Source organism: Chroicocephalus ridibundus, chromosome 4 (genome assembly GCF_963924245.1).
Source record: "Chroicocephalus ridibundus chromosome 4, bChrRid1.1, whole genome shotgun sequence".
In the NCBI taxonomy this organism is placed as follows: Eukaryota; Metazoa; Chordata; class Aves; order Charadriiformes; family Laridae; genus Chroicocephalus; species Chroicocephalus ridibundus.
This window is the reverse complement of record NC_086287.1, coordinates 31198824-31224045: the sequence shown is the minus strand read 5'-3', so window position 1 is coordinate 31224045 and position 25222 is coordinate 31198824.

The window sequence follows — 25222 nt, the reverse complement described above, 5'->3', positions numbered from 1 at the left end:
CTCAAGCTGGATTTTGAAGCAATGCTGCGAGAGGTCTGCAAGTGTTTAACCTGGTGCTGTGCCCAGATCCAGATCATATCAGTCCTGTGATTAAACGAACAGGACAGACCCAGTAATTTAGTTATGGGTCTCATGTCCGAGGTTCTGCATATCTTACCCCTGTTGTCTGCATGCCCAATGGATTTTGGGAATCTGCACCTTCAGAGGGAACAAGTTTTAGGGAAAATTAGAAAAATTGCTGACCACATGGGCCAAGATTTGCAAACATTACTTATGATTAAATTTTGGGACAGACATAGATGTGGGAAGGAGGAAATGGAAGGAAAGAGGTTCACAGGACTCTAGGGTTCATGGAGGCTCCCAACGAGGTGCCAGAGACATGGGACTGCCTGGGTCCTCATAGTAGAGCAATGCCACGCCACAGTACATTGATACCTTCTGAGGGAAAGGAGAGGAAAGGCCAGTCTGGTGCTGAGGTCCTGTTAGAGAGTCTGCAAAGGTCAGGGAAGTTCAAGATCATCTCTTGACACACGTCAGTCTGCATGGATGACATACAATCTTCCTGATACCTCAGTTTCTCATCTGGATGTCTGGCTCCCGGGCCTTCTAGATAATCCTGAGGGGACTGTTGGCGTGACCAATGTCAATATAACTGCCTTAAATCCTGCCCTTGCAGCCCTTAAAGCCACCATTCATCTGGTTGAAGGCCCTAGGGATCTTTGGAAGGAATTCTCCCTGAAACAATGAGTATGCACAACACATGCCAAATAGTAATGAACTACTTGATTACCTAAATGGGACTGTGGGAGGTAGGGCTGATGGACCTAGCTGAACGCCAGATCATTATTAAAGCTGGGTTTAAAAATGACACCATTTCAGTGTGTCATCTCTTGGCAGACTCTGCCTGTTCAGAGGACCCTTGCAAGGAATCTCACTGGGGGCTACTGTAGAGTGGAGAGCTGTCAACTCGTGTGAGGAGTGGATGCTGCGGGAGAGCAAGGAGGCTTCGCCAGTGCTCTTCTCACCTTGTGTGAGAGAGGGCAACTGGAAATGGTCCAGTGCCCGCGGGAGCTTATAATCGTGGCAGAGAACGGTTAACGTGTTGCTTTGCAATACAGCTCTAAGGGATGGGGTACCTTTCTTGTCCAAAAATAAAAGATGATTGTGTGTTTCTCGGATGTCATATACGTATATCAAATAAAACTAAATTCAGGAAAAAAATTGCATGCTAAGATACGTTTGGCCCATACAACAAAATGCACCAATGGACATAATCTGACATGGAGTAAGTCAGGCACAGCTACTTCTTAATGATATCTGTCTCCGTTGGTTCTGACTGTGATTGCAGTTACATTTCCAAATATGTACTTGCTGATGTTTTCATTTCTTCAGCGCTGATGACATAAAAGATCTTCGCACTGGGTATGCTGTTTGCTGAGGAAAATTCCACTTGAACTCCGGAGCAATCTGAAGAATTCTGACAGAAAGTTTGAGGGGGCAGGATTTTACTTTGTGCTCTCTTGACTTCGGTCTGCTCCCTTTGAAAACAGCCGTAAAGCTAACATTGATTTTAATGGAAGTGTAAGTAAATCAATCCTGTTGCTTTTGGAAGCCCTGCCCTGAAAATTCTGAGTTTGCAAAACTTCTGATTTTATTTTTACTGGTCCTTTGTGCTTTACAGCTTAAAAAGAAAGACACCTGCCTACTTAGACTTTCCTTAATGTGAGTTAAACTCATTCATTATAATCTTTTTTAATGAGCAGTGTTGTTCCCCTTAGATTTCTAAGGTCTGGAAAAAGTAATGCTTCCAAGAGATTGAAGCAAAAAGAAAGAAAACACTGTGCCTGTGTTGAAACAACTTGTTTTAACATTTTGGAACAGGTTTTGATAATTAATTTTTATGTGTGTTTTTTTAAGAAGCAATACGTAAATAGAAGCAATATTAATTTTAAAATAAAAATGTGAATGAAATGTTTAAATTATTTAAATAAATCATTTTTACCCGGAAAATTTTTCTGCCTGAAACTTCATTTGCAGGCTGACTTAAAAAATATTTGCCCTCCGTTTCAATTCCAATTTGGAATTTCCCGGAAAATAGAGAATGCCGTTCCTGACATTTGTAAAATGTGGGAGATGTTTCGCTTAGCATTGCAGAATGATCGTTATACTTGCAAAGCTGTACGCTTTCTAACAAGATTTGTTATAACATGGTGGAATACAAGGTGTTTTCACCTTCTGGAAGAGGGAATGTTGCTCTTATTTTTAAGGAAGGGACATGCCTTTTGGAAAAAAGGGTTGAAACAATTGGGGCTAAAAATAATTGAGCTCTTAGCGTGGGAGTTGGCAGCTGAGAAGTTTTGGGGTGGATCAATGGGGAAAAACTAAGTAGAAGCCAGAGCCCTAATATGGAGCATTAGTGAGATTGCTACTGGAAGAACAGCTTGTGTTTGCCTATCTGCCCCTGAAGAGGACCGGGACATAGAAAGGGGTTACAAGAAAAAATCTGGGAAATCTGTCTATGGTAAGAAAGTAAAGAGGTACCATCTTTTTCAGTTTATCCGGAAGAAGATGAAGAGCAGGCTTGACCACGGTCTGTAATTTCTACAGAGAAATGATTTCTGATAGCCCGCAGCTCTTGAACTTTGCAGACCAAGACACAAGTAGGTAGAAAAAATTCAGACTAAAAATAAGGCAGTTTTATGGTGATGCTAATTAACTTTCAGAACAACTTGCCAAGAGATGGAGTGGATTTTCTGTCATTTGAAATCTCTAAATCAGGATTATTTTTTTTATTTTTTTTTTTTACTATGTGTCTTCCTGTTCATCCCTGGGATATAGGCGACGCACAGGAATTACCAGCTGGAAACCTCTGTCCCGTGTCATGCAAGGAATTAAGATAGCCCTTTCTGGCTGTAAGTCTGTGCATATATATTTTAGCTAGATGTGACAAATAAAAGAGTAGAAAGAACAGGATAGAAAAGTGTAGAGGTTGATGGTAGAACTGCCTGATTACTGCAGATATTATGCTTTAATATTCAATCTTTGATTCATTTCTTTCGGCCTCAATCTTGAAGGGCTCAGGTCTTAAAAATTAAACTAAATTAAAAATTAAATGGGATGGGTTTTGTACGTAAGGCAAAGCCGAAGGGCCTGGGGGTGGGGAGGGAAGGTAGAGAATTTGTGAATTAAGAGCAGGCGGCCAGCTTGCTTATCTTTGCTGTTGTTTTTAAATCTACAGATTCCAAAGGGAGAGGATTATATTTATATAGATGTATAGAAGGAGGCTTTTGCTCTAAACAGCTCCTAATGCAGGTGAAAACCATGTATTGATTACTTAAAGAAAGTTAAAATAAAAGCAATTTTTCCCCCATTTCCACACATTGCAGCTTTTGGCCTATCCACTCATAGCTAAAAAAGCATTCTTTCCTGATAATCAAGCTTCAGCTGTCTGAATTTCAGGCCGAGCCTCTCATCTTGAGCTTTGCTGAAGAGCTTCTTTAATTAACCATTATACCACAGATGTTATTGATTTTTTTTTTTTTTTCAAATCTGGTTGAAACATCATTGTGCTGGATCGTCGCCAAGACGAAGGCCTGAATTTTTTGTGCACTGCTTTTACTCCTTCTGCATACCTTATTAGTCTCCATGTCTGTTAAGTGCAACCCTTAGTATTAACTCAGAAAATATAGCATTGATTTGTAGCCTTGCAGCCGTGATCTAAGGGCTCCTAATTTGGAATGTGGAAGCCAGAGTTCTGCGAGAAGCTATATTACTGTACACTGCCTACAAGTAAGACCTTTCAATCTCTTTACCTTTTTGCCAGACTTTTGATGTGGTTTAAAGTTCTCGGAATTGTTTTTTTGCAAGAGGAACAGAGCGACGCGTCCAAAACATATCTGCTTACATGCCTATAAATAAATACAAGTTTATATATATTAAAAAATATATATGAGTAAATGAAAAGTCTGCTTTGCAAAGGTGCTGTTCACCACAGTTTCTAATGATTTCAGCTGGGTCGTGGCAGCTCAGTTTCTCTGCGAGCCAGTTTGCTCACTTTCAGCTGCCTAAGTGTAATTTGGGGAGTTAATTTTGCTGCCCAGGTTTCAATACTTTGGCAGCGTTGTTTTTAATTTGACTGTATTTTTCTCTTTTCCCTTGTCACTGGGATACTCGTGTTAGTTATTAGCACGGTGTAACATATCATAGAACGAATTCTTGAATTTAAGGACTCAGTTAAATCGAGCCTGCGTTGCCGGGGGTGGGGTTTATGCTTTAGCCTGGGGGAGAAGCTGAGTCCAAGCCTTGAGTGAATCTCAGCCTTTCTAACAACAAGGCATTCCTTTCAAAATACGTCTTCCTCTGATGATGAATTCAAGAACTAAAACAACGACAATAGGTTCTTAAATTCCGATAAGATTTCTCCGAGTTTAGCGATACGTTATTTAAACATAATTTGAAGCTTTTAAAATACTGTAATGGCACCTCTTGACCTTTCCAAAATCACATGGAGCAAGAGATGGTGAAAAATGTTTATTTACTCTGCATTAGAAGCTAAATCCCTGTTCCTTCTTAGAACCGGTAGTTCTTTTATACTGGGGAACTCATGCATGGCACTTCCATTCTTCAAACAAGAGCTAGACAGTCCTACTTGAACTGCAGAAACAATGACCTGCAGTCTATCCTATGCCTGAGTGATAAACAACAATGCAGACCTCTTGACAAGCTCTGGCATCAAGCGTGGAGCCTTGCAGCTCAACATGTCTGCTGAACAGAAGTTAGAAAAAGAAAAGATCATCTTGTAAACAATTAATTAATGTTTGTCATGAATTATCATTTTTACTTCCTTCTCAAGAGGCTCAAAGGGAATAAAAAGGCATTTTTGCAGGTGGTGGCATTCAAAGTAAGGGCAATCAAATGTTTGAGAGCAGTGGCACAGCACTTTGAGTCTCTAAGGGTGAATGGTGCTAGGATTAGAGCACAGCAGGGGGTTGAGGGTTTCAGGTGTGAAGCTTAATGTTTGTGATCAGCAAAAAAAAGTCTTGAATTTATCTAAACTGCTCTTCTGCTAACAGTACTTCTAGCACATAAATGTTCCGAAAGTGACAAGTGTTCTCATTGCTCTTCTAATGCAAACATGATCTGCATTTGAAAGATGCATCCCTTTTGCCTAAATTAGAATGTGCATCACAAAGAGCGTAAGATGATGACCCAAAAACACTTCTTTACACTCTCTCTCTCTCTCTCTCTCTCTCACACACACACACACACACTTCAATTCAAGATACAGCCACAAAAATGCAAACTTCCACTCCTTTTTACGCAGCTACCGGAGCTGCCGCTCTGTCCATTATCCGCCTGCACCGCAGGTTTGTAATTAGGATGCTTTACCACCGGTGCTTCAGTTCTTGTCTAGCAGCATTCACACAGAGTTTCGGGTCTCCGCAGCGCTGTGCACGAGTAGCTCAATTTTATTTCGGCCAAGCAGTTTTCAGGGATTTTATGCTCTGCCGTCCTAACGCATGCACGCTCCTTACCTCCTCCCCCTGCCTATATTGCTGAGCACCACAGAGAAGATGGCATGATAGGAGTCTTAACAATAAATTTAAACTATTCTGAGGAAATTAATGGGTTTAGGATTTGTGTTAGAGTGTTTGCTGAATCCTGGGAAAGAAAAAAAAAGGGGGGGGGGGCGATGTTAATAAAAAGACTAATAAACGGATTGTACAAATTAATTTCTGTCTCTCCTGGGACCATCTATTTTGCTTTTTGGCAAAATATTTTTCCGCTATCTAACATCAAATACAATCTTAGTAAGCAGCAGGAAGAATTTGTCCCTAACAGAAAAAGCATTGTGCAACACTGGTTAGAAATGAAAGCAGCAAGGAAAAAAAACTCTCAGATGTATGTACAAATGTAGGAAAATTTGACGGATCCTCTATTTTTGCTTCAGATGTTTTCATGATGCAATACGCTGTTACAATTTGGCAACCAGAGGGAGCGTGCTGCGTTCTAGAATTTGAGAACTATTGAGGCAGACAGTGCAGGCTGCAGACAGTAACCGTAAAGGTAACTATACATATATATATATATTTCCTACATCTTAATTAAACTATCAGAAGAGGGAGTGTTGTCTAATGATTTACTTCAGGGGCCTGAACCGGCCGTATAAGATTAGGTGAATAACTTCAGCTTTCAGTTCGTACGCTTGTCTGCTTGTAAAATAAGATATTTTAATTGGTGTAGAAGCTAATTATCTGGGAATTTTGACATTTGTCATTGTCATAAATTAATAAATTAATTTCATAAGATACTATTCAGATAAAAGAGGAAGAGTGGTAAAGTAAAATAACTTCATTTTTTTCCAGTCTCTCACATAAACTGATACGAATTGATAATAATTGATTAGTACACGTTTTCATCAGCTAACGTCTGAAGTCCAAGGACTAGATTTCTATTCACCCTAAGGTCCTTTCACCTCTCCTTGGCAGAGTGTCAGGGACTCCATGACGTAGCACTTTCTCATCAGAAAAATCTCTATTTGTCGAAACAAATTAGTTCTAATCCATGCCGTGGAAATATCTGTTCCTAGGCAGGAGAAAGCGTCTCAGCTCTAGTTCAGCCCAGGGGGATGCTCTGCGGGAATAACCAATCTCCAGCTCAGAGCTCTCTCTCCACTTGATTTAGACAAGGGTCTGGACGTGGTCTTTCGTCCTCCAGTGAGTGTCTAAACCCCTCTTTTGGAGTGTCGATCAGCTGGGCTGGAGGGAGTCTCCCTCAGTCTCTCTGTTTTGGAGTTGTTCCTTGCTGGGTCATCCCTGACCCTCACTCAAGGAGAGGGCTGATCCCCAGGAACCATCCATCTATTCTCACCCTTCCTCGCTGGTTCTTTCTTGTTTGCTTGCTTTTCGCAGAAATAACTAAATAAGAAAGAAAGGTCTTCCTGAATCACAGTAAGTAATGGGGAAAGGTTTGCAGCCCGGGAAAAGTTTTCTGCCCAGCTTAGTGCAATTCCCAGGCAAAGACAATTCTGAATAGAGAACCTATGACTTATACCCCCACTTTAAGGACCTTTCTACACCCTCAAAGCGGCTCAAGGGGTCCCAGAAATGAAAGGGATCTGGTCCAAAATGTTTCTGCCTGAATTCCTGTTCCTGGCCACTCGTTAAGGTGGTGGCAGGAAATAAAAAATATCAGAAAGTGCTGTGGGACCGTTTGTGCGTTTGCTTTTCCCCCTCTCTCCCGCTGTCTCTCCTCCCCTGATTTCAGACATTTCTGAAATAACTCACCCCCCTCCCTCTCAGGGGGACCGACGTTTGGGGGGGACTGAGCCGGGACCTTTCCTCTCCGCCGGTCAGGCCCGGCGTCAAAACACTCCTGACTCCCGGGAAGCCGGCTCTGCTGAATCCCGAGGCTTGCCAGTGCCAGTCAGCTGCTGTTTGAACTAAGTCCTGACCGCAAAATCAAAAGTGGGTCCAAAGAAAGCTGTAAACAGTGTGCAATGAGCCATTTGAAGGCAGCTGATGCCTCATTTGGGGTGACATGTTGTGGCTGATGAGTGTGGATGATGTGGGGTTTTCGATAAGTGCCTCATCAGTATCCTCATCATGATCGTGTTGCTCAGCCACGGCGTGTGCCCTGACTTGATTGTAATTGCCTGAATCTGCTCCTGCTGCTCAGGAGCGCACAGTAATATGCAATAAAACAGCAAGAAGTGAATGTTAACCATCTGAGTTCTGACATGGCTGCTCACAGTTCAAGTTTTCCATTAAGGACAAAAAAAAAAAATCTATATAGACACACAAATATGGCTATATAATTGCATGTTTAGAATAATTATTGTTTGTATGTGCAATAAACTCGTTTTATAAACAATGCACGATGGTCATATACAGATACATAGACAAATGTATTTATATACATCGTGCCCCTGACACCTGTATATACCGTACACAAATGAATGTCACATGCTCATGGCATGTAGGTAAATAGTAGAGGGACGAAGAGCATCAGGACCATACTTTGATTCAAATGTTTAGGAATGGAAGCAGAACCTGTAGTTAAATCTATGCATAGCCTTCATAAATCTTAGTAACACGTGTGCATACAGATAAGTAATTGATTTTTAGATGCAGTTAATCTACTCACGTAAATGTGTGCGTGTGTGTACTTGTGCAGGTGTGTGTGGGGGGGTAAGGTACACATGCATATGTGCTTCATGCTGCTAAATTATTCTTTGGAGAGAATACAATTTATTTTCACAATTCAGCCACTTTGGATTAATTCCGTAGCATCACCGGCTGGAAAAAAAAAAAAAAAAACACAAAAAAAACCACAAAAACCAAATAAAAAACAATCAAACCCCAAACTTTCTGAACCCTGTGATTCTGACCATACGAAGTACTGACAACTTGTGCCCAAGGGAAGCTCTTCAGATCAGAGACTTTTTGTAAGGTGGGAACTGTCATTACCCTGTTGGGGTCCCCAGTGCACGAGAGGGGTTCCAAGGTGTCGTGTTCGTGCCCACCAGTGGCAACAGAAAGAGCAGGTTTGTTGATGGCTTGTCAAAAAATAAAATGTAATCAAAACATGGGCTATGCTCCTTTTTAATAAACAAGCGGCATGGGTAGTGTCCTTGACTTTAAAATTACGTTCAGCTTTGGTTATAGGTCAGAAAGGTAACAACACAAAGATAACCTGTATAATTGTAATCTGTGGTGTCTCAGAGTCCAATACTACACCCTCGCAGTCAACAGCTTTGGGGTTTCTGTATCCACCTCTTTTTTTGGCATACTTTGGGGACATTTAAATAATAAAATTTACACAGGCAAACTCTGTTTGCATTCAGTTAATGCTTGATGGAATGAACACGTGGGTTTTCTTCATCGCCACCGTGTTATTAAAGCATTTCAGTAAAAGTGCACAAAAGTGTTTCGAAAATGTCCTTTGCAGCTGCTGTTGCTACCGAGCATCGTCCTGCGAGCTCTGTGCCTGCGTACGGAGGCTACCGCTGTAAGGTACGGGTCCTGCTGCACTGAGGCAGAAAGATCAGTGCCAAAGTGAAGGCGGAGAAGAGAGAGATTGTTATTTGCAGACCAAAATCACCAGGGCATAAGATTTTTGAAACCCTTTAAAGATAATTGTCTTTCCCCAATTCAAGCGAAATTTGCACTGCCTTGGAAATATCCTTAATATCTTCATTAGAGAAAACAAATCTGTACAGATTAAACACTCTAAGTCTGACCATTTGAGAGGTAAGACAATCATTATAATTATAAATACTTCTGTTGTCATGTGTGATCAAGTGGATTCGCTGTTGTAGCTTAAATATATTAACTTTAACCCTTTTTAATTACGGATTTAGCACAATGCTGACGGAATCCCTCCTAGAATCCCACATTCACCCTGGGCCTCTCTTTATGCTCAAAATATGTAGACAAATAGAGAGGAATTCCAAGGAGGATAGAAAACATGACTGAGAAGTTGGAAGGATTTGTTTATGAGGGAAGATTAAAAGAATGAAATGGGGAGATTTAGTTAAATGGGATTAAAAGCAACTAATCTGCATAGCGTTATATTTCAGCGGATGAAACTCACCGTTCCTATTAAATTAACTAAGCTTCATTCTCCAAACTTGTATATCAGATATCTGATTACTGCTTTACTTAAAAAAAAAAAAAAAAGCTTTTACTATCAAGGACTCTGATTTTTCATCATTTTCAGAAAAGAGCCTGCATTTCTTCAGCAAAGTGATAACAAAAGGATGGGTTATAACCGGGTACAAGCATACGGAGTGTTCAGACAAGGAATGGCATTTTTTGACTTGGTAAATATTGATTTCGACTATCAGCAGCGAGAATTTTTTAAAGGGAACGATAGCTGGGCAAAACCCCAGGTTTTCTCTCAGAAGCACCTACAGGTAGCAAAACAGTTTTTCAAAAGGGGGGTGAGGATCTCCATTGCAAGAAACACAGACTACCAGCCGGGATTAAGAACTGGGACAAGATTTAGCATTGAGAGCAACGTGACAGCCCTGAGTTACACAGTTTTGCTCTCAAATTAAATCATTCTTGCGATTTTTTCTTTTGTTTGTTTGTTTGTTTGTTTGTTTTTACTTTTTCCTCTCTCTCTTTTTTTTTTTTTTAAATAAAGTACGCGTTGCCTTCACATGCACACGAACAACTTTGGATGTGATTTATTATTATTGTTAGAAACTAGCTTGAGAATAAATTCATTCTGATTTTTGCCAGGGACTTTCTAGATATTCAGAAAGAGGCAGCATGTGTCTTGAAAAGTTTTTGTACTAATTTAAATTAACTCAAAAGCAACAGCTTTATGCAAGAGAAAACTAAAATTAATGCAGTGATGAATCGGGCCCCACATCTTGGACCTTTCTGAGATCTAAATAGCAAACCACAGAATCTCAAACACAAGGAAGATGCAGTCTGGTGTGAACCGGCTGATTTGTTAACTTTGCAGGATTAACGTATCTTCACAAGAAAAGTTTTCTTAAAAAATGAAGCATAAATAATTCTTTCAAATTGTAGTTTCTACTTAAAACCCAGGACAAGAAAAATGGTTTTTTTGCCCTGAAGGTTTGTGTAACATCAGGATTCCTTTGCATAAAAGAAATACTCCCTAATAATAAGATATAAAAGAGAGTACAAAAAAAAACCCCGAAACCCAGGATGAAAACCTAAGATTCAGCATAAATCAATTGTAAAAAACTATTTTTCTATCCCTTGGGTTCATAAACAAATGCATTGGCCTGGATTTTTTTGATCTGTGTTGTTTAAAACTCCTCTTTAGTCCTGTCTGTGCCAGCTGAGATCAACCAATTCGATATGTTTGGATGCCACTTCTAATTCCAACCTGGTGCCCCGAGCCCATCCAGTATAGAAGTGTTAATGCAGCATTTCTTGATCAAATGATCAAAGAAATCCTGCCAGATCCAAGCTGGGCTGCAAATTCGTCCTTCCCTCCCTGCCTCCAACCCTCCGTTTCAGCAACGTGCGTGATATTACCCCCGATTTTGCTTTCCTCTGCCCAAACAATATTCCCAGGAGGGTGGAAGAAACCATCCCACGGGCTAGATATGCTCACTAGGTTGCCATCCTTGAAACAAAGGAAATTTTGTGAGATCTTGATTTTGCTCAAGCCAGCATAGCAATGACCGAAAAAGGACTTAATTGTCGGTAATAGGGGATTTAACACTGTGCAGGAAGAATGACATCAGATACAAATATGATTGTCCAGTAATAATGTTAGAAGTCACTCATATCTCCTTGCAAGTTGAAAAGGGTATTTGACTCATAAAGAACTTTTTCTTTCTTTAACTAGCTGTAGAATTCCGAATTAAACTTGGAATTAAATTCTTGCTTATTCAGAATTACACGTTTAGCACAGTATGTGTGAAGGCTGCAAGGAAGAAACGTGCCCGTGCTGCCCCTCAGGACGCGGTTTGCAGAGCTTTACTCCTGCTCCAGAACGACTGTGCTGAAGCACAGGAGGATGATTTGTGACCCATCTCCTCCGAAGGAGTTTCAAGATCTCCCTTTTTTTCCTGTTCAGAGCATAAGCCTGCTGCGCGCCTGAATCTGACACCTTGCCACCACCACCTCAGGCATCTCTTGGAGCACCAGCGGGGCTGGGTGGGGCTGTAACCATCCCTTGCACGCTTTCTGTAGGCATAAGGCCCAAACCTTATGTCTACATTATATCCGCCATCAACATCCAGCTCCTTCTCGGAGCGCTGCTGGCGTGGTCCCCGGGCAGGGGGGCTGCTCCTGGCCAGGCCCCCCCTGCTCGGCGCGGGGCACAGCAGAGGGAAGGTGCAGCTGGGCTCCGGGTGAATTTTTCTCTTGCTAAATGGTGGCGAGGGAAGGGATTCTTCTTGCCTCACCGTGGCACATGTTCTGCCTTCGCCCTGAACACATGCCCCAAATATTTCCACGTTCTCAAGATAACTTCAGAGATAAGGAGCCATTTAACTCTGCCAAATCATGGCGTTTGTTCTACACGATGTATAACTGCCAAATATTTATGCGATTAATATCTGAATTCAAGCATACTTTAGTAGTACAAAGATGTGATTAGTCTCACCAGAATATGATTTTTTTAATGGACGTGGCTCCCACTTTCCAGCAAAGATTTAATAGCTGAGTCCTGCAGGGAAGTCTCCATTTACTGAACTTTTATAGATTTAAAAATATCCTAGGGTACATTTCCTAGCATGCAGCACGGCACAACACAGAATTTAAATGAAATGCGGTGTTCAAAATGAATGAACAAAGTGCGTGGTGTCAATCACTACCCTCGTCCTTTCCTTTTTTTAGCCAAAATCATTAAAATGACTGGTACTGACAGTGGGCATGGTTCTGGTGCTTGGGAGAAGAGTTTTTCCTCTTCAGGCTGAAGATCCGAAACGGGGGGCCTAAGAGGCTCCGAGCACACCTTGGGGTAGCTCCTCAGCCTTCTCCACTTCCCTGGAGATCCGCTGGCATCTCCAGTGTGCAGGGGAGAGGCATGGAGGCAGACCAGCTCCCACAGCTGTTTTTGAGTGTCCTCAATCCCAACGCACACAGGGAGACAGGAGCAGTGGCAAAGGCACGGGCACTTCCCTTCCACCCCACCACATGTATCTGGTTGCCTGCCAAGGTCCAGCTCAATGAGGGCAGTTCTGACCCCTATCAGATGTCCCAGGGGACCTGGGCTCTCAGCACACAAGCTCTGGTAACAGTCCCTGGGCTGCAGGCGCCAGCCATTGGGACTTGCCATGAACCTCTCCCAGTTTGATTTTTAAACAAATGTGCCTTTTCCCGCTCCACACCACTTCCCTCAAGATCAGAAAGTGGCTCCAGAGCCACCTGCCAGAGGGCAGAGGCCAATTTGGATGTCAGTGCATTTGCAGATGGAGAAATGTAGATAAAACAGCGGAATCGTCTCAAATTCCAAACCCCGCCACCTTCCGTGAGAAATTGTACAGCTAAGTAAACTACGAAAAATAAACAAGTTGATTGTTATTCTGAGAAGAAAACCCGAACTAAACAGAACATATGTAACACGTTTTGTCCCTAACGATGGTGAGGACAGTCGGTGATCAGCCAAATTGCCTTCCACACGCAACCGAGGCCTCGGACTATGAATCTGACACAAGTAGCTGGGTGTGCAATAACTGCAGCATCAGCATCTTGTTTTGAAAGGACTCCTGCAAATCCTGCAGGAACATTTCAGTACTAGATGGTGTTGCTATGGGCACCAGAAAGAAGCTTAATATAAGAGAAACTGTCTTAGGAATTCACGGGGGATGGGTGTAAACAGAATACATGTAGGAACTGGAACGTCCCTAGCACTAAAAAGCGAATGGCATTTTGGGAGTTTTAATGTTCTCCTAAGACCATTTTGGCATAGGTCTTTCCAGAGGGAAAATATAAGGTGGTACCTTTTTTCAAGTTGCCTAAAGTGAAAAACAGGTACACAGGCGGTCGAGTTCTGTAAGGTATATCTGCATCCTGTGTAGCAGAAGCATAATGAAATCTGGATGCTCCAAATAGATATAATTTCCCTGTAAAAACAGATGTTAAAAACGGAAATGGAAAATGAGAGAAATAGAAGAACTACAGTTCCCTCCAGCATTCAGGAAAAAGGATTCTGCTCTGCCTTTGAGCGCAGTTCAAACTTAAGGCAAAAATCACATTGGCGAGGCACAGCCGGAGGGTTTAATTCATGGCTAGATTTCTCCCATTCTGGCTGTCTCCCCACCAGTGTAGACTACCTAAGTGGATGAAAAGAAAGAAAAAGTAACCAGCGTAGAATAACTGCAAGTATGTCTCAAGACAGACAAAGAGAATGCAAAATTAAATTCTTGATGTGAAAGGGATGGGACAATGAGCCCCTCTCCCCAAGATACCTTCAGAGAGGATTCCATTTCAGCGTTTTCTTTCTTGCTTGCTTGCATTATTTTTCATTGACATGTCCCAAAGAAAGCCTGAAAGCCTTTTATTATTTCTTATTTTCCTTTTCTTTTTAGTATGTGGCATAAGTTCTTTTATATATATATTATTTTCCTGCCAATGTTAAAGCAGTTCCCATTTTTCTAGTTTGTTTCTGACACCTAGCTGTGATCAACAATGCTTCCCACTGAATCACTTCTTTCATCTATTCAGCTTCTGTTATTTCCCTTATCTCCTCTCCCCCCTTCACCAGCTTACCTCTCATTAACCCTCAGGGTTCCAAACATATTGTATCTCTCCCAAAGATACATATTTTTATTCAGACATAAGTCATTTTTGCTCGCTAGCCTCAGTTTCCATAATTCCCTAATGGAATAGCTGTGTGTAGTACAGACTCTTTATGGCACAGTGAACAATAAACCCAGACATTAATTTATACTTGTGCATTGTACCCTCTTCCACTTCACCTTTTTCTCCCCTCTGAACTGATAGGCACATAAAAACTCATTCTTCTCTAACGTAGGAAATATAGTTCGGTCCACATGTAAAAGTCTGCTTGGCTAGCGATCTTGTTTGACCAACAGAACTATTATTTATATAAGAGTCACTTCAGCCCCTCGCGATATATTTAAAATCACGTTTTAAATTTTAAAAGTAGTGGTAGTGATACAGTAAGCTACATTTCTCCTAGTATAAAATATACGGGGGATTTCTAGGAAATAAGCTCTCTCTTATGTATACCACTGTATTTATGGCTCGTTTTCAGGCGTACAACTGCCTTAACTTTTCCGAGGAAGAAAAATATGCAAAACCCAAGAGTTTTAACTCCTGAGTTTTAGCTCTAACTTTCGTGATTGAAACCGGTGAAAACAGCTGGAAATATATCCAGCTATTCACGTAGACTTCCCTTTCTGCTACCCCTCCAGTTAATTGTGTAACCCAGCTCCAATCCTGAAGTCCTTTCCCAGCTAAAAGTCATATAAAGTTTTTGGAAATGTGTGTTGTGTAGCATGAGGCGAGAGTGTAAGTTCAGATGCACACAGAGAAGGTTCGTTGCTCATCCTGCTAAATAATATATCTGTGTCAATAAGCTTATGCAGGCATTTCTATTTAAGAAAAATTAAGGTAATATATGGGAGATTACATAAGTAACTTCAGAACTCGTCGTGGATGTAAAAAGAAAACGTATTCTCAAAAACACTTTTGTTCCTTGCTACTTCAAGCATTATTAACTTTGGCTCTAAACAAAGGTCATTTAACACTCATGGAAAGATTTGCTTTGTTAATACGTTAATGGGCATGTTTATTGGAAGCAGATAGAAGTTTTTATGTATGATATTAAAGATACTAAGCTGTGTGGATTCATCTGTCTCAACTTAAAAAATATCATTTGGATTATTGATGTTTATAAAGCACAAATTACTTTTCTTTTTTAATTTGGGCAACATTTCTCCTAATTTTAGTATGTAAATAATCATTATTACTTGACTGTATAAAGTATCTTTTACCAAAAAAAAACCCCTTAGAAAAATGAGTACATCTTTCATATTTTTAAATGGAATGTTTATATTGGTTTACGGTAAACTTCCTCAAAATTCAGTAAGATTCTAGCACAATTCAGTGCAGCCTTTTGAGCAAAAGCAAATCACACCCAAGAACATTCTTACAGACATTGAAAATAATTGGCATCGCTGACAATTTCAAGTTCGTGCCAGGAGCAAAATAAATATTGAAGTTACATTTTGTGCAAGTAGTCCTGGCAAACGAAATCCTCAGAGATACTCAGTCCTGTATAACTTAATCTCTCCTTCATCTTATATTTATTTCTTCAAAAGGCTAGTTTTCTATTACAGAGGAACTTGTTGCTGCGTCAAAGGTTTAATTGAGCTCCTTTTAAAGTGTCATGATTGTCACTATAAAATCATGCATCCGCAGTAAGCGCGTTTATAGAGAACTTACAGCTTTAAATTTCACTTAGAAAAAAAAGCCTTATACTCTCCTGCAGGTTCTGAATGCAGATTTACTATAAAATAAGTGAATAATAATACCAGGTTATTTTGGAAAGTGTTCTTTCATGCAATCACTGCATTTAGCACAATCCCAAAATGGCAGCCCAACAGGTGGTCCTTTCACAGCCTTCAGCCCAAACAATCGGAACAAAAAGGACACCAAGAATCGAATGTTCTTCAGGATTTAAAAAGCTGTTCACTTCCCTTTGTTCATTTTCAGATTTAGCCATGTTCATTATTGTTGAGCCACAAATGCAGGACATTCTTTTTTGACATTTTGCCATAAATAGACACTGACTGAGGCTGACTAGCCAGCTAGCTGCTTTGTCACATGCAAGCGGAAACTACTTCTTCACAAAGCGAATGCATTCCTGGTGCCTCAATGGCCCCGGCAAGCACCGGTTGTGACATGCTGCAAATCTGGCAAAGTCTAGGTTAACAAAAGTATGGGTGACAAAGGCTGAAGTTTCTCTTCCTATATTTCCCTCCGCGCTAAGTATTTAATTCTGGCCTAATGAATTTGCCTGGAAGGCCGGGTGTCACGTTGACAGGCTCTTGAATGTCTGAAAATATACTTCTGCATTGTGGGCTCTCTTTGGAGGGAACCGTTAGTTAACCGGTAATGACGGACTTTGGGGGCGAAATCTAGGATGAAATACTTGTCTCTCGGTATTTTAAAAGTTGTGAAAGTTCCTCGTTACAGTGATCTCAGTCTCAACATACGTAACAAAAGATGGGCCCGGTCCTATGAGTCTCTAATGATGCGAGGAGCCGTTACAGCCGCCCCCACCGCGCTGCGAGGAGTTACTCACACAGGTCATGGGCGCAGAGGCACGGATCAAGCTCTTTTCCCTCACGTGTACGAATAAATCTGCAAAACGCACCTTTTGTAGAAAAGGCAGAGCTATAATGGCACCTAGCTGCTCAAGTATAGTAAGCGAATTTATTTTCAAAATTTTTAATTTACCGAGTCAAATCCTCTTCTGCTACTGTATATTTTAAATGTAGTGCACACGGCTTTTTTATTATTTTTTTTTTTTTTTTTTAAATCTCCAGCCAAATTCAAAACTTCCAGGCTCTCCCACCGTTATTACCTCAGCGATTTTTCAATGCCCCTGGGAGTCCAGGGCTTCTGACACCCACTGGGGTGTGGATGAGACAGACCTGTGTTTGTCGGCCGTGCTGGTTGAGAGCTTGAAACCAGACTCTTGTTAGATTGAAATTAGACCCTCTTAACCTCTTTACTTTCAGCATTCCGTTTCTGGCGGAAAACCCGACTTGCTTCCAACTGCCTTACGAAAAGATATGTTGCAGATATAAATAAGAGGTTAATGCAATTTAATTTTAAAACAGCTATGTTCAGAACTGCTTATAACAGTAAAAAACAAGATATTTGATCGCTGCTGGTAACAATTCCAGCACAGGCACAAGGAAGCACGTGTCCTTCAAGTCCCGCGGCTGCCAAAGTCAACGGCGCAGTCTGGAAGAAAATGACTTTTAGGTACAGACAGAGTCTCGCCTATGTGAGTAAGGCAGCAGCTACGCTGAGCAGCGGATTTTTCCGCTTCAGTTCAAAAACCTGAAATCTGTAATGAAAAAAAGATTGGCGTTGAATATGTTATTGAATGAAGCCGATGTTCCGTGTTGTTTGCCAACCGGATGTTTGTTCTGTTGTTTACCTGAGCCCGTCGTTATGTGGAGGAAGCAGTTTGTAAACGAACGAATGGGCGAAAGCCAAGGCCTGGGGTCGAGACCCTGAAGGTACTTGGGCAAACTCCTTCGCTGCGGGTCTCACCTCCCAGGCTCCTGAACCCACTGGGGTGTTCTCTTTGCAAACCTTCATGGAGGGCTGTGAGTCCTCATGGTGTTCCTCCAAAGGAGGAGGCTCCTGCCTTTTCACGTAGTAGCAAAAGTAAAATTGTTCAACTTCCTAATACATGAAGGTAAAATCCATAGCCCTCATAGATTTCAGGGGGAATCAGTTAGTAAGATGTTTAGGCAACCACCAGCCAAAATGATTATTGGGTGCTAAACGGTGAGTATGTGTTTTAAGAGGATTGTGGCTTATTTCGACCACAATGCACACACAGGCCAGAAAAGTCAGCTTGTTAAAAAGAAACAAAACAGTACAATGACACAAAAGTGGGACTTGATACTCTTTCTGATCTTATCCTTGTTTTTAGTTTTATTCTAGCCTTGCTATTATTCCAAAATTCCCTAACAACTGTTTTAAATCAAGATATCTTTCCTAAAGAAAAGTACTTACACAAAACAGCTGCATACATTTTTGCAAAGCCAAGTCCAAGTTTCGATTTAAAACTCTGGGAAAAAATATAATTCTGTTTGTGTGGCAGTGCTGATTTAAGGGCAGAAAAGTTGGAGTCACAGGACACAGAGAAACTTCACCAGAATAAATCAAACGGCACTGAAAGTCAATTAATGCGGAGGTAGAAGGAGGAAAGCATCCAGCTTTACCTCTCTCCAGACAGCAATAAGTCTCTTGCAAATTTAGCTGTCAGAAATGATTGCTTTGTTTTCGACAAGTGGCATTACTTCCTCTTATACTGGAATTAAAATTGATTGAAATTGATTCATGACTTTTCAATATTTCCCGCACCCCTTCATTCCTTTCAATTTGAAAACATTATTTCAGTGAAATAAACACAGATAGAAACAGCATATATATGTTTTTGCGTTTGGTTGGGTTTTTTTTCTTTGAGATATCTAAGTATTAAGATGAGAGAATGGTATAACTAGTGTTTTTTGACCCGGTAGTAATTAATTTTCCATTAAAGAAATGCTTTCAAAAATGATGTCTTGCAAGGTTTTAAAAAAAGTTTTTTTACTGATTCTTCTGGGGGAAAAAAAAAAAAGGAATAAGGTAACTATAAATTTTTAAACAGCCACACAGAAAGGTTCAAGTCAGAACAAAAGTTTTGCGGTGCTGTTTGGAAGGGTTTCCCATTTGAAGTCTTGCTCTCGCTTTCGGACCCACCTGGACGAAGGGCCGCAAGCAGGCGGTGGTGCCAAGCGGTGGGCTCTCCCCTGGGAGCGGGGACAAGGCGGGACAAGGAACCTGCTCCAGGCAGGGACCCCTGGGGGAAAGCAAGAGTCTGGCAAAAGTGCGCTGATGGTTCAAGGAGCTGGAGATGACATTTCATGGTGGGACCGCCTGCAGCGTAGCTCTGCCTGAACTTCTTTGGCTTCAGCAGATGTGAAACTGTGCGTGTTTGGGTTCGGCTACAGGACCAGTTTACCTAAAGTCTCGCAGCAGCAGAATACAGTATAATTCAGGTATCTTTACTCTGTAGCATTATTAAAACAAGATCCTCTTAGAAAGTCTGCTTATTCTTGTCCCAGGTACTATATGTGATAGCACCATTTTAGGTGCAGGACCCAACCACATCCCGAACATTTCTTGATATATCGTGACAGCAAACTTGGAAGACAGCCAGTCTCTCTGATCCCCATTTACCTACAGGGAACTAAGGGACAGAGCACGGAAAGACGAAATGATTTGCACAGAGCTTCACCAGCAGCTTGTGGATGTGGCAGGCACTGGACCAGTCCCTGCTAAATCTCAACAGAGAACTGTAATCACAAAACATCCTTTCCCCCAGAGCACAGAAGTTTGTATTTAGTCTAATTGAACTCTTTGTTTTTCAATGTTTCTGCACCCTTGTATTTCACGCCTTTGCTGACTTTTGGTCCACTGCAGAACCCCACATGAAGCCAGGGTGCCTTACTTTAGAACAGAGACCTGCGTGTCACCCACGTATAGACCCACTGACAGCAGTCCAAGGACTTCCCTTACCCCAGTGGACATTTTCGCATGTTCCAAGCCATGAGAAATGAGAAGATCACCAAAAGCATGGCAGAAAAAAGGGATGACAAGGGCAGTAATCTGAGCAAGGGAGAGCAGGTGGGAAAAGGTAGCAGTGATTGTGTCGCTAAATTGTCAAGAATGGGCATGACTAACATAAATACAACGCAGCTGGAGCCATGGGGAACATGCTGGGTTATGGTGAGGAGTGTTGGATTGTGGAAGGATGGCAGGGCTTCTTTCTCACCATGTAGGTATGCTGTGTTCTTGGTGATTAGTACCAGGTAAACCTCTTTTTCTAACTCTTGCTGTAGTAAATCTATTCCCTCAGAAGCAGGCAGAGTTGCCTGTTGTCACACAGCAGTCTCTGAGTGACTGACAATTTAAATTGAAAGGCTATAACAAATACTTTGTAATTAATCAAATTTGTGCAGTTACAAAAATGACTGTAACATTCTCCCTATAAACTAGATTGCGAAGCCAATTCCTTCCTTAGTTAATCCTTCCAGAGCCCTGAACCCTGGTTATAAGCTGCAATGTTGATATTAACAGAGAGAAAACTGTTTCCTGAAGCCCGTAGCCATTGCAGGCAGAATTGTGGGGCTCTGCATCGCTAGGAGTCAGAAACACCTTTTGCACCGAGGCGTTCTGAGGGGCTAATAGTCTGGTTTTCTTCGGCACGGAAACAGCTCTCCTCTCTGCTGTTAATGACCTGATACCCTTTAGACTTCTTGGCGTCTGTGTAACCTGCAGCAGCAGCCTGTCAGAGTCACGTAACCAGAATTGGTTCCTTCCTCTCCTGTCAAACTGCTTTTTCTTTGTTTTCATCTCCTCTGTGCTAACAGCCCTTCTGTGTAGCATCCTGCAAGGTCAGTCTCTGACACTCTCCTTTGGCCCATCTTGTCTCACCCTGGTCTCTTCTCTACTTTCACAGCTATCTGTGCTGGCTAAGTGTCTTCTCTTCTGCAGCTCCACCACCTGGAACAACCTTATTTTGTCTCTTGTTGACTCTCTGTCTTGTTTCAAATTGCATTTGAAATAGCTTTTCACCTTTGCTATACCTATTTTTCTCGTTCCCTGCTGCTTGCTTGCCTTGTAATTGCGTTAGAGGCACTCAGTGAAACACTTTGGCACAGCTAAAAGACAAGTCCATATACACAAATATTACTGTGCTGTGTTAAAGTGGAACTCAGAAGCCAGAACAGTTTGTTGTTTGATATGTGTTATCATTGTAAAACCAAAGCAGAGATGAAACACCCTCTGTGAGGGGGGGTTTTGAACTGATGCTTCCCACAACCTATGCTGGAGGGTGTATGAGTACTGTTTTTCCATGGTAAGAAGCAATTAGTGTTAGCAACTTTTAACATACTGATTTTTAAATACTCCAAAACATCTCCATTTTGCAATGTTTTTTCTCCTTTGCTGTTTGGGACGTGCAATACTGAAGAATCGTGAGTGTTCACTCTAAGGGAGACTCTCTCTCATCCCCACAATGGAAGAAATGTTTTTATCATAAGCTATTGCAATGTGCCAGCAAAGATTCCCCCCGCCCCCTCCCCGCTGCGCTGAGGAATTCCTGTGTTTGGCTGTCTAACGTTAAGCTGTGGTAGATAACTCAAGCAAGCGTGACGCTTCTTCTTGCACCCTGTAACTGAAGTTACCGGCGGTACAATCTGCTCAGCGGCGTCATCTGAACAGGCTGCCTTCCCACGGCGGTAGTTTAGTCTGTATTAAGCAGAAAGCTCTTTCTGCTTTCCTCTCCCACTTTATGGCGTTATTATTTGGTGACATCAAGTTCTGAAAAATGAATGCGTACATGAAGGTGACAATCCATACGTTTTTCTCTCCTTCACAAGTTTTGGGCTAAGGCTGTAGCTCAGGATTTGAGCTTGTTTGATGCTACACGCGCCCTCTTGGGCCAGAGAAGCATCTGGTTGGTACGACTCCTTGCTAGTTTTCTTCAAATTTATTAGTGGTGGCTGTTGCGACTGACCAAAAAATTAATTCCCTGTGTGGTGGTCAAGGAAAGCAGCTGGCATGCTTGAGCAAACGTCTACAGTATGGTGTGTACAAACTCACTGACATGAAAGTGTATCTCTCATTACTGCAATAATTCTGTATATATCTTGCTTTCTTGCTATTATACATACAGGTTACGCACACAAAGCTCCAACTACATAAAGCGGAGGTGGGTTGTCAGAAGGATGGGGCCAGGCTCTTTTCAGTGCTGCCCAGCGACAGGACAAGAGGTAATGGGCACAAACTTGAGCATAGGAAGCTCGACCTAAACATGAGGAGGAACTTCTTTACTTTGAGGGTGGCAGAGCACTGGCACAGGCTGCCCAGAGAGGTGGTGGAGTCTCCGTCTCTGGAGACATTCAAAACCCACCTGGACGCGTTTCTGTGCAACCTGCTCTGGGTGATCCTGCTCTGGCAGAGGGGTTGGTCTGGATGATCTCCAGAGGTCCCTTCCAACCCTACGATTCTGTGACTGCTGGGTAATGAAGGGCACTTTCTTCATTTTTTGGATGATTTGGATGATTCAGGGTCTGGGGTTGATAACAATTCTTCTGTATAAAGACAACTACAGCACAGGTTATCCCAACTACTCCCCATGTACCCGGAAGACTCAAAAAAGAAGCAGAGGAAGAGCTAGGTTTACAGGCCAGCACTTGGTGAAGGCTTGTCATGCAATGTGTTTTCACAGACGGAGAGGAGACTTTTTGGTGGAAAACACCAAGCCAACTTTTCATTTCGACAAGTCCAAGGGAAGTGAGAGAGTCTCCATCAAATGCAAAGTTCTCTATGTATAAAATAATGTAGTATATGCATCTACAGCTGCATGGGACACTATGTATAGACATCAGAATTGTCATAGAACAGGCTACAGGGGCATAGCTTTTATTCTCTTGCCAGTGTTAGTAGGGATATAATTCTAGTGTTGAGCCAAATGAGTTTGTGACAATTGATTTAGCCTGGCTGTTGCTACAAAACTTCATAATAACAGAGCATACTGTAGAACTGGTTAAATAGGTCATAATTAAGTAAGAAATTTTATTATATTTATGTATAAACAACTTATTTGTATTCATAGTGGATTGTCTCCACAAATCTATTCTTGTCTCGGAGCCAAATAGAAATTTAATGTCATTGTTATGTTTAGGTGAACATCACACTCTTGTGTTCCCCTCTGCTTGGCCTTGAATAAAAATCAGAGCAACAATAATATAAATGGTATGAAAGTAGTCATGAACAGTAGCCCATCTGTACTGGACAGAATTCTACAAATCAATTAGATGGTCATAAAAAGCTAAACAGATGTGGATGAATCAACTGTGGAAATAAAATGGATTGAACTCTTACGTTTATTGTTCATGTATAACCCTTTTTAATAACCAAGATGGGTAAATTACACTAATTAACCTTTAAAAATTTAGATGATTTCTAAATAATAGCTTCAAACAATGCCTATTCTTTTCATTGTTACTTCTAAGTGTTTTGTCCATGACAAGGCAGTTTCATTAGAAGATCTACAGAGGCAGTTGTTTAAATGTGCTTTTTCTTTTTTCTTAGTTCTCAATTAGACTTTCTACACTACGTACTCCCACCTCTCCCCATCAGGTAGCGCCTGAAGTCAGAAGAAATCAAATCCATATATCCTAGGAAGCAACAACAAGAAAACGCATCTCCTGGAGACCGCTTGAGTTGGGTCTCGCTGCTCTTGGGTGGGATAGATTACCCGAGAGGACAGCAAATCCTATTCCTAGCCCCAGGAGCACGCTATCTGGGCTAAGGCAACGCTGGCAGCAAAGGCAACGTTGTGGCCCAATGCTTTTGGACAGGTTGTGGGGATCCCCACAGGACTGCGGGTAGTTTTCATCCACTTTCTGCCATGCTTCGAGGCAGCAAGCAATTGTGAGAGGATTATATGGGTTCATGTGATAGCACAGCTGAAATCAGGGTAGAGAGATTCCTACTGATACAGAAGCCTGAAGTACTCGGCAAGTCTTCAACAGGAAGGGTTAGGGGAAACACTCGCATTTCTGGGAGAAGGGAAAAAATATCTGTAAGGGAATCTTTCTGGAGACTTTTTTTTTTTTTTTTACCCCCTCTTCAAAGTCCCCTCTCCATGCCTTCATTCAGGAGAGGATGGTTCAGCATCTGTTACTGTAGAAAATGTTTTGTTTGTTCTAACTGGTGCAAATGATTTGCAAACTCATAAATCAAAAATATTTTTTAGTTCAGTGTTTTGACTACTTCTTCAAATAATGTATCTCTGGCATTCTGGGGTTAAAATTTCTCAGTGGTCATATAAGGTCTTAATTAAAACAAAAGAGATAACCTATGATGTGTTAAAAAAAAAATAAATAAAAGACCCAGCACTGATCACAATACATTGGATGGAATGGTGAATGGTTTGGGTTTCCCAAATTACTGATATTACCTGCTGATACGAGGGCTGTTCAAAAGGGCACTTCACTTTTGGGTTTATTTATTAAAATCCTGCACTCAACTGCAAGAAATTAGCCTCCTAGCGCTGAATCGCTCCCTACTCAGGGGAGCCTGAAGCAAAGAGACGGATCACGCACACGTTGCAGAACTGTACGGTAACACGACCTCCAGCGCTTTACTGCAGCCCTCGCACAAGGTGCGAAACAGCAACGGGAAGCAGTCCCTAAGGGAAGCAAATGTTCTTGGCTTAGAAGTGATGCTCTTAGACATCTTCCTCAAACAATTAATGCCAAATTTACAGTGCTGTATGATTGTCTTTTTTGTCTTGTAACCGGAAGTCCTTAATAAGTGAGGTGGTGTGTGAAACACAGGCTATTGGACTCTGGCAAAACCTGGGAAGATGTCTAGATCAGCTTTCAGGTAAGCATGAATGAGACAGAATGCCTCGTTTTATCTGTGAAATTTTACATATTGCAGATGGGATACAAATCTGTCTCGACTTCTTGCAGTGGAAACCAAGCTGTCCTTTCAGTTCATCGCTGGCTACAGAGATTTTAAGTATTTCCTTCTTCAGGGCAGAGAGATGCAGCTCAGCCAAGAGCCTTGGCAGCCTGGAATCCTTTGCAATCTCTCCCTGGAGGACACACCGTGGTCATTCTTTCTTTTCCTGCCAGGGTACAGCAGAATGAGCTTGTTGGTGTTGGTAATGTGGAATAGCTGTAGACCAGAACAATGGTAAACCTGGCTCAATTAATTAAGCAATGCAATTCCCTGCAATTTTAACATATATAGATTATATATATGTGTGTGTGTATATCATATATATATATGTGTTTATATTATCTGTATATTATATATATGTATGTGTGGGAAAGGTTCACCAACTTTCATCTGAACCTTGTGATACAGCATCCTGCCATGGGTTGCAGTTACGTTCAGCACAAGAGGCCCTCACCAGGGAAGCCCTGTAGACAAAATTACCGTCATGT